Genomic DNA, 10431 nt, shown 5'->3' on the forward strand with positions numbered 1-10431 from the left:
TTTTCCTTTTCTTGTGTGTCCTACTTAGAGAAGTTCCTTTAGCACTTGTTGTAAGGCTGGTTTGGTGGTGCTGAATTCTCTTCACTTTTGCTTGTCTGGAAAGCTTTTGATTTCTCCCTCAAATCTGAATGAGATTCTTGCTGGGTAGAGTATTCTTGGCTGTAGGTTTCTCTCTTTCAGGACTTTCAGTATATCCTGCCATTCCCTTCTGGCCTGCAGAGTTTCTGTAGAAAGGTCAGCTGTTATCCTTATGGGTTTTCCCTTATATGTTGTTTGTTGCTTTTCTCTTGGTGCTTTTAATATTTTTTCTTTGTGTTTAATTGTTGTTAGTTTGATTAATATGTGCCTTGGTGTATTTTTCCTTGAGTTTATTGTATATGGGACTCTCTGTGCTTCTTGGACTTGGTTAATTATTTCCTTTCCCATGTTGGGGAAGTTTTCCACTAGAACCTCTTCAAATATTTTCTCAGACCCTTTCTTGTTTTCTTCTTCTTCTGGGATGCCTATAATTCGAATGTTGGTATGCTTAATGTTATCACTGAGGTCTCTGAGACTGTCTTCTATTCTTTTTATTCTTTTTTCTTTTTCCTGCTCTATGGTGTTTTTTTCCCCCATTCTATCTTCCAACTCACTTATTTGTTCTTCTGCCTCAGTCATTCTGCTGGTTATAGCATCTAGAGTATTTTTAATTTCAGTTATTTTGTTATCCATTGCTGTTTGTTTTTCTGAGTTCTTATGAACTGGTTCTTGTACTTTCTCTATTTTGTTATTGAGATTTTGTATCATTTTTACTATCATTACTCTGAATTCTTTTTCAGGCACTTTTCCTATTTCCTCCTCATTTATTTGATCTTGTGGGTTTTTTTCCTGCTCCTTTGCTTGCATGGTGTTTCTTTGTTTCCTCTTGGTTGTCCAAACTTTTGGGGTTGCTTGTCCTGTCTATAGAGGTGTTTATAGAAGACTGTCCAAGCCTCAGACTAATGTCCAAGTTTTGGATTAAACAAATACTAAGTCTAGGAAACACATACATGTATAATACACACAATTACTGAATCCATTAGGACATAAGGCTCTAGAAAGACCTGGCAGAACCCCAATGTGCTATCAGATATTCAAAGAGAAACCCAGCAGAAATTGACAACTGAAACAGAACAAATCAGAGACAAAAGCAAAAGCAAGCAAACAAACAAATAACACCTTACACATACAAACATTAATCCAGGAGATTTTGTAAGCTAGGATCAAATATAGAAAAGAGTCAGAGTACCACCAGAGAGGATGGAGATTCTCAGAATGTAATTAGACAACTGTACTAAGAACTAAGATAAAGACAAAAGCCTAATATTAAATACCAATGCAGTGCGTCATCTGAAGAATAGAGCAAGAAATCTGAGCAGACCGATAGTGTTGCTTATAAGTATGTTATGATAAAATAAACTTAAAAAGTCTGGAAGAAAGGGGAACAGAAGAGCATAATGTGGTTGGAAATATGCAAATAAAAAGAAAGGAATAGAAGTGTATAAAAGATGTGGATGAAATGAAAGTATGAGAGATATATTGTCCGTACTACCAAAAACTTAGCTAGATATAGAAGTATATAAAAAGGCAAAAAAAAAGAAAAAGAATTAAAGATATCATTAAAAAATTATGTTATAAAACTTGTAGATCCCTTAGGGCTAAGATTGTATTTAATAAAAAAAAAAAAAAAAAAAAAGAGAGGGAAAAAGAAAAAAAAAAATCCAGAACTAATCCCAGAATGGACCAGTTCAATAAGTATTGATATTACTATTTCTGTTTACTTAGCGTCTCAGCTGTAAGTGTCCTTCTCCTTGCCTTGGGTTTTTTTGCATTATTCTGTGACCAGCAGAGGTTCCTTTATTGTTCGTCTGTAAGCATTGGTGTGTGGGGAGGGAGAGGGTACAATAGTGGCTCCTTCTCCTGGGAGTGAGTGAGCAGTGGTGCACTGTTGTTTCAGTCAGGCTTGGAGGTGCCTGTTGCAGAGGGACACTGGTTGCTCAGGTGTAAACAGAAAGTCTTAGAGTTGGGCCTCTCTCGGGGTTTTTTTTTTTGTTGCTGTTGTTGTTTTTTTTTTTTCTCTCAGCAGCCTCCCTGCTGCTGGTGTTGCAAGGGGTTTTAATCTAGCCCCACCTGAGTGCCTGAGGGAGCTTGTTATCCCTGAGCTCCTTAAGTAGCCCAGGGGCATCTCTCCACTGCCTGTTGCAGAGCTGCTGAAAGAGAGAGAGAGAGGCTATGAGCACGGCTCCTCCCCCCGGCCCGTGAGCCTGCAGCCTCCAGCCGCCATCATGGCAGGGCAGCTCTCAGAGATGGGCACTCCTCGACGTGGACCTCTTCCCTCCTGTCCTCTCTGTCCGTCACCTTACTGGCAACAATGTTTCTCACCCTGAACCAGCTCTCTGGTTCCCACGCTCCCGCTCCCGGACCCTCCGTTCAGCTGCGGATCGACGTCTCTGTCCAGGAACGCTGAGCTGCACTGTGGTCCCTCCGTATGTTTCTCACTCCCTCCCGTCTGCCACAGCTCCGCCGCTTCACCCTCTTTGAGCCTTCGTGGATGCCTCCCTACCGGCTATGTCAGGCTCCCCGTGGTCCTTCCTGGTGTCCGAGGCCGTCTGCTGGTGTTCAGCTGGTTCTTCATGGGAATTATTGCATCCTTCCGGCATTCCCAATGCATCTGTGGAGAGGGATGCACTCCACGTCCCTCTACTTTGCTGCCATCTTTTTTCCACCTTTCTTTCTTTTCTTTGCTCTCTGTTTTCCTCTTCTCTTTAATTTCTTTTCCTCTTATGTTTTTGCGAGTGCAAGTGTGTACATCTCCTTGTGTGATTTTGACTGATTAGAGTTGCTTTCACCACCAGTCTTGGGGATCTGTCTGTCCATTCCACTTCTTCCCTTTTTCATTCCTTTTTTTCTTTGCTATCCTTCTACCTAATTTATCTACCTGCCATGCAAATACCAGGATCTTGGTGCCCCAGCCAGGCATCAAACCTGGACCTCTGAGACCACAGAGCAGAGTCCAGGACATTGGACCACCAGAGAACTTCTGACCCCATGTAATATTAATCAGCAAGTGCTCATCCATATTTCTCATTCTCAACACCAAGCTCCAAATCCAATGAAAGGCCAGCAAGCTCCAGTGCTTTACACCTCAGTCAAACAGAACAGAGATAAGAGGAATTACTACTAGGCAGCATATGGAAAGGAGACAGCAAATACTATAAACTAGACAAAATGAGAAAACAAAGAAACACCTTGCAGCAAAAGGAGCAAAATAAAAACACACAAGACCAAATAAATAAATAGCAGAATAATTGAGGCAGAAGATTGAGTAGGTGTGTTGGAAGATAGAATGGGGGAAGTAACTGCCACACAGCAGGAAAAAGCACAAAGAATAAAAAGAATGGACGACCATCTTAGAGAACTCAGGGATAACATTAAGTGTACCATGATTCAAATCATAAGCATGCTGGAAGAAAAATAAAAAAAGAAAAAGTATTAGAAAATATTTGAGGAGATTATGGTGGAAAAATTCTGCCATATGGGAAAGGAAATAGTAAACCAGGTCCAAGAAGTGCAGAGAGTCCCATACAGAATAAACTGAAGGAGAAACACACCAAGGCATATATTAATCAAACTAATGAAAATTAAACACAAAGAAGAAATAGTAACAGAAGCAAGAGAAAAGCAAAGTATAACATATAAGAGAAAACCCACAAGGATAACAGCTGATCTTCACAGAAACTCTGCAGGCCAGAAGGGAGTGGCAGGAGATAATTAAAGTCTTGAAAGAGAAAAACCTACAGCCAACAATACTTTATCCCAAAAGTAGGTCATTCAGATTTGACAGAGAAATGAAAAGTTTTACAGACAAGCACAAGTTAAGAGAATTCAGCCCTACCAAACAGCCTTATAACAACTGCTAAAAGAACTACTCTAGGCAGGAAACACAAGAGAAGGAAAAGACCTACAAAAAGAAATGACAAACAATTAAGAAAATGATAATAGGAACATACATGTCAATAATTACTTTAAATGTAAATGCATTACATGCTCCAACCAAAAGACACAGATTGGCTAAATGGATACAAAAAACAATATCCTTATAAATGCTGTCTGCAAGAAACCACTTTGGACCTGGGGACACATACAGACTGAAAGTAAGGAGACGGAGAAAGATATTCCATGCAAATGGAAGTCAAAAGAAAGCTGGAGTAGCAATACTCATATCAGACAAATTAGACCTGAAAGTAAAAACTATTACAAGAGACAAGGAAGGATACTACATAATGATCAAGGGATCATTCCAAGAAGAAGACATAACAATTGTAAATATTCATGTTCCAACATAGGAGCACCCCCATACATAAGGCAAATGCTAACAGACATAAAAGGGGAAATTAACAATAACACAATAATAGTAGGAGACTTTAACACCCCACTTACATCAATGGACAGATCATCCAAACAGAAAATAAATAAGGAAACAGAAGCTTTAAATGACACATTAGACTATCTTGACTTAATTGATATTTATAGGACATTCTATCCAAAAACTACAGAATACACGTTCTTCTCAAGTGCACATGGAACATTCTCCAGGATAGATGACATCTTGGGGCATAAATCAAGCCTCAGTAAATTCAAGAAAATTAAAATATCAAGCATCTTCTCCAACCACAATATCATGAGACTAGATATCAATTACAGGAAAAAAATACTGTAAAAAATGCAAACATGGAGGCTAAACAATATGTTATTAAACAATCAAGAAGTCACTGCAGAGATCAAAGAGAAAATCTAAAAATATCTAGAAACAAATGACAAGGAAAGCACAACAACTGAAAATCTATGGGATGCAGCAAAAGCAGTTTTAAGAGGGAAGTTTATAGCAATAAAATCCTACTGCAAGAAACATGAAAAATTTTGAATAAACAACCTCACCTTACACTGAAAACAATTACAGAAAGAAGAACAAAACAACCCCAAAGTAGAGCAAAAGGAAAGAAATCATAAAGATTAGATCAGAAATAAATGAAAAAGCAATGAAAGGAACAATAGCAAAGATCAATAAAATTAAAAGCTAATTCTTTGAGAAGATAAATAAAATTGATAAACCATTAGCCAGACTCATCAGGAAAAAAAGGGAGAGGATGCAAATCAACAGAATTAGAAATGAAAGAGGAGAAGTAACAACTGACTCCACAGAAATACAAAAGATCATAAGAGATAACTACAAGCAACTATATGCCAATACATTGGATAACCAGGAAGAAATGGATAAATTCTTAGAAAATTACAATCTTCCAAGACTGAACCAGGAAGAAATAGAAAATATGAACATACCAATCACAAGTACTGAAATTGAGACTGTGATTAAAAAGCTTGCAACAACAAAAAAAAAGCCCAGGGCCAGATGGCTTAATAGGAGAATTCTATCAAACATTTAGAGAAGAGCTGACACTTATCCTTCTCAAACTCTTCCAAAATATTGCAGAAGGAGGAACACTTCCAAACTCATTCTACAAGGCCACCATCACCCTCATACCAAAACCAGAAAATGATTTCACAAAAAAAGAAAATTGCAGGCCAATGTCACTGATGAATACAGATGCAAAAATCCTCAACAAAATACTAGCAAACAGAATCCAACAGCACATTAAGAAGATCACACACCGTCAAGTGGGGTTTATCCATGGAATGCAAGTAGTCTTCAATATACACAAATCAATCAATGTGATACATCATATTAACAAGTTGAAGGATAAAAACCATGTGATCATCTCAATAGAAGCAGAAAAAAAGCTTTTAACACAATTCAAGGTCCATTTATGATAAAAACTCTCCAGAAAGTGGGCACAGAAGGAAGTTACCCCAACACAATGAAAGCTATTATATGACAAACCAATAGCCAACATCATTCTCAATGGTGAAAAACTGAAAGCATTCCCTCTAAGAACAAGATCAAGACAAGGGTGTGCACTCTCACCATTATTCAACATAGTTTTGGAAGTTTTAGCCACAGCTATCAGAGAAGAAAATGAAATAAAAGGAATCCAAATTGGAAAAGAAGTAAAGTTGTCACTCTTTGCAGATGACATGATAGTATACAAAGAAAACCTAAAGACTCTACCAGAAAACTGCTAGCACTAATTGATGAATTTAGTAAAGTAGCAGGATACAAAATGAATGCACAGAAATCTCCTGTATTGCTAAACACTAACAACAAAAGAGCAGAAAGAGAAATGAAGGAAACACTCCCATTTACCATTGTAACAAAAAGAGTAAAATACCTAGGAATAAACCTTCATAAGGAGGCAGAAGACCTGTATGCAGAAAATTATAAGACATTGATGCAAGAAATCAAAAAAGATACAAACAGATGAAGGGATACATCATGTTCTTGGATTGGAAGAATCAATATTGTGAAAATGACTATACTACCCAAAGCAATTTATAGATTCAATGCAATCCCTCTCAAATCACCAATGGCATTTTTCACAGAACTAGAACAAGAAATCTTATGATTTGTAATGAAATGCAAAAGACCCCAAATAGCCAAAGCCATGTTGAGAAGGAAAGATGGAGTTGGTGGAATTCGGCTTCCTGACTTTAAACTATACTACAAGGCTACAGTGATCCAGATAGTATGGTACTAGCACAAAAACAAATACAGGTCAATGGAAGACAATAGAGAGCCCAGAGATAAATCCATACACATATGTACACCTTATCTTTCACAAAGGATGCAAGAATATACAATGGAAAAAAGACAGTCTCTTCAATAAGTGGTGCTGGGAAAATTGGACAGCCACATGTCAAAGAATGAAATTAGAGCAATTCCTAACACCATACACAAAAATAAATTCAAAATGGATTAAAGACCTAAATGGAAGGCCAGACACTATAAAACTCTTAGAGGAAAACATTGGCAGAACACTCTATGACATACATCAAAGCAAGATCCTTTTTGACCCACCTCCTAGAATAATGGAAATAAAATAAAAAAATAAAGAAATGGAATCTAAGAAACAAAAGATTTTGCACAGGAAAAGAAACCATAAAGGAGACAAACAGACAACTCTCAGAATGGGAGAAAATATTTGCCAATGAAGCAACTGACAAAGGAATAATCTCCAAAATAAACAAGCAGCTCATGCAGCTCAATATCAAAAAAGCAAATAACCCAATCCACAAATGGGTGGAAAACCTAAATAGACATTTTTCCAAAGAAGACATGCAGATGGCTAAACAATACATGAAAAGATGCTCAACATCACTCATCATTAGAGAAATGCAAGTCAAAGCCACAATGAGGTATCACCTCACACCAGTCAGAATGGCCATCATCAAAAAATCTAGAAACAATAGATGTTGGAGAGGGTGTGTAGAAAAGGGAAGTCTCCTGCACTGTTAGTGGGACTGTAAGTTGGTACAGCCACCATGGAAAACAGTTTGGAGTTTCCTTAAAAAACTAAAATGGAACTATCATATGACCCAGCAATCCCACTACTGGGCATATACCCTGAGAAAACCATAATCCAAAAAGAAACATGTACCATAATGTTCATTGCAGCACTATTTACAATAGTCACGACATGGAAGCAACCTAAATGCCCATCAATGGATGAATGGATAAAGAAGATGTGGCACATATATACAATGGAATATTACTCAGCCATAAAAAAGAATGAAAATGAGTTATTTGTAGTGAAGTGGATAGACCTAGAGTCTGTCACACAGAGCTAAGTAAGCCAGAACGAGAATAACAAATTCTATATGCTAACCCACATATATGGAATCTAAAAAAATGGTACTGATGAACCCAGTGACAGGGCAAGAATGAAGATGCAGATGTAGAGACAGACTTGAGGACATGGGGTGGGGGGTGGCAAATGGGAAGCTGGGATGAAGTGAGAGAGTAGCATTGACATATATACACTACCAAATGTAACACAGATAGCTAGTGGTAAGTTGCTACATAACATAAGGAGATAAACTTGGTGATGGGTGATGACTTGGAGGGCCAGTATAGGGAGGGTGGGAGGGAATCGTGGGAGGGAGAATATATGGGAATATATGTATAAATACAGCTGATTCACTTTAGTGTACCTCAAAAACTGGCACAAAAGTGTAAAGCAATTATATTCCAATAAAGAGCTTTAAAAAAAATGTTCATGTGAGTACCAAATAGTGGCATAGAGGATGAGTGGATGGATAATAGAAAGTTTCTAATCCCTATTTGTTTCTGGAATGAATGTGAAAGATAGCAAAGTACAAAATGAAGTATATTTGTAATCAGAAAACCTAATTTGGGGGGCATCTTTCCAAGATATAATCTTCATTTCACTCTTCTCCTTATAGGCATAGCATCAGTACTGCACTTCCATCTTTCAATGTAGAAACTGAGGATGGGGAAGGTTAAGTAAACTTGCCATGGTCATGTGGCTAATTAGGGCCTGAGTTAGGATTTCAAGCCCTTGATTGTTTTATGTCAAAGCCTGAACTCTCTCTGTCATGATACACTGCCTCATTATGAAGTGTTTTTTTTAATTGCAAGTCATTATTGTTATGGAATTGAGAACAGGTGTCTCCTCTAACCCTCTGGGACCAGAATCAGGAAGTCAAGACCCAGGAAATGAGAGAAAACTCTCCCCAGGGCTGCTTCTGGGAGCAGTTCACAAGACAGGGCCCTGAGGCCCCATCAGAGGAGCAGCTACCAGATAACTAATCAGTTTGACAAATGGCTGCATATGAAAAAGGAAACCAGCTGTGAGTCAGGAGGCTAGAAAAACAGAGGGACTCACAATAACAACGTAGATTTGGCTGAAGCAGGAAAAGTGTTTGGAAAAGGAAGAGAAGGCCAAGGCAACGTGAAGTAGGCTAAAAGATTCTGCTCCCTGTTACCTTTTTACATGTTCTTGGGAACATTCCTGATGGAAGAACATAAGCGGGCTGGACCTGTCTGCACCACAGGCAGTTGAGTAGGACAGGAGAGCATCCCTGGAATAAATTAACTGGGGCAGTGGGTAGGGCAGGCAGGATGCAAGAACCACACTGGACAGAGACAAGCTGTCAGATATCCAGTGAGCTGGATTCTCATTTTTATATGCAGAGTAGCACAACTCAATTCCTCATCAGGTGTGGATGTTGCCAGGGGGTATATGAAGGGGATGACCAATGAGATTGGATACCTGCCTCAGTCTTGCTAGAGCCTAATCGTATGTTTTAACCTGATTGGAGGTAAAATCTCTTCCATGAATGTAACAATCCTGAGTCTTAAGAGCAGATATAGAGGCTGTTGAGTAAGCTAAGGAGTAGAAGAACGCACTGGGGGAGATCACAGACAGTCCCAGCAGCACCATGCCTCCTTCTTTCCCACCCCCAATTTGTACCCTTGAATAACCTTTCATTATATGTGTGGGGAAGAGCCAAGTTTTGCAGTTGCATACTCCAAAAATATCGTAAGAATATAAAACCAGTAATTTCCCACAGGAAATTACGTTTTATGGACTTGGAGCTTGCATATACTTTTTGCATTCTTTTTTTTTTTTCAGTGACATTTTCTCATCTTTACTTTGTTAGCATTATGGAACCAGCCATTGATGTGAAACAGAGCTGTCAAACATAATATAGAATTCTATAAAACTCAGAAAATTGAAACTCTTAGTCACTACATGGGGACCAATTTCAGGTGCATTATATGCTCTGTCATATCCAATAAGGCTGTGCTTCAAGCCCTGTCATTATTACAGCTGCGTGTCCCACTCAGTTGCTGCAATATTTTAACTTTTTTTCTACTTATGGCATTGGTGCTTAACAGTGATGAGAATGACAGCACTCAGCAATGCCAAAAGCATTCAGGAAATTTAATCTCAATTCCAAATACATAAGTTTGACTTCTGAACAGACACTTAGAATATTAAAGGACTGAAGAAAATTGTTCTAAAAGATTCTAGTCATGTAATATTGGGGCACAAAAAAAGCTTAAGTATAGATAGGAGAATTATTTTTAAAAGCTTTATACAATGATATGAGAGCAGTCAGTGAATTTAATGGTCTTTTCTTTAACACCTGCCAACTTTTAAGTACCAATTGAACAGAAAAATATACTGCCAATTACCTTGACAAAAAGTTAATCATAAAATCTGATGACACTTTTGTTTGAAGTTCTTGAATAAAATCTATTTATTGAGGCCTACTATGTGCTAAAACAAATCAAATTTCTGTGGTGTCTTACAGTTTCACAAAGCTAGAAATAATGTTTGAGAATATCTATGCAATCTCTTTTCTACTGAAGTTGTTATGGTGATTATGTCCCTAACTTTTTCTTACCTCTTCCTGGGAAGTCTCATTTAATTAGGTGTTTTCACAATGTTTATCTTCCCTTCTACCACTGGTTCTGGGGCAGGGGTAACC

The sequence above is a fragment of the Hippopotamus amphibius genome, chromosome 5, assembly GCF_030028045.1.
Source record: "Hippopotamus amphibius kiboko isolate mHipAmp2 chromosome 5, mHipAmp2.hap2, whole genome shotgun sequence".
Lineage (NCBI taxonomy): Eukaryota > Metazoa > Chordata > Mammalia > Artiodactyla > Hippopotamidae > Hippopotamus > Hippopotamus amphibius.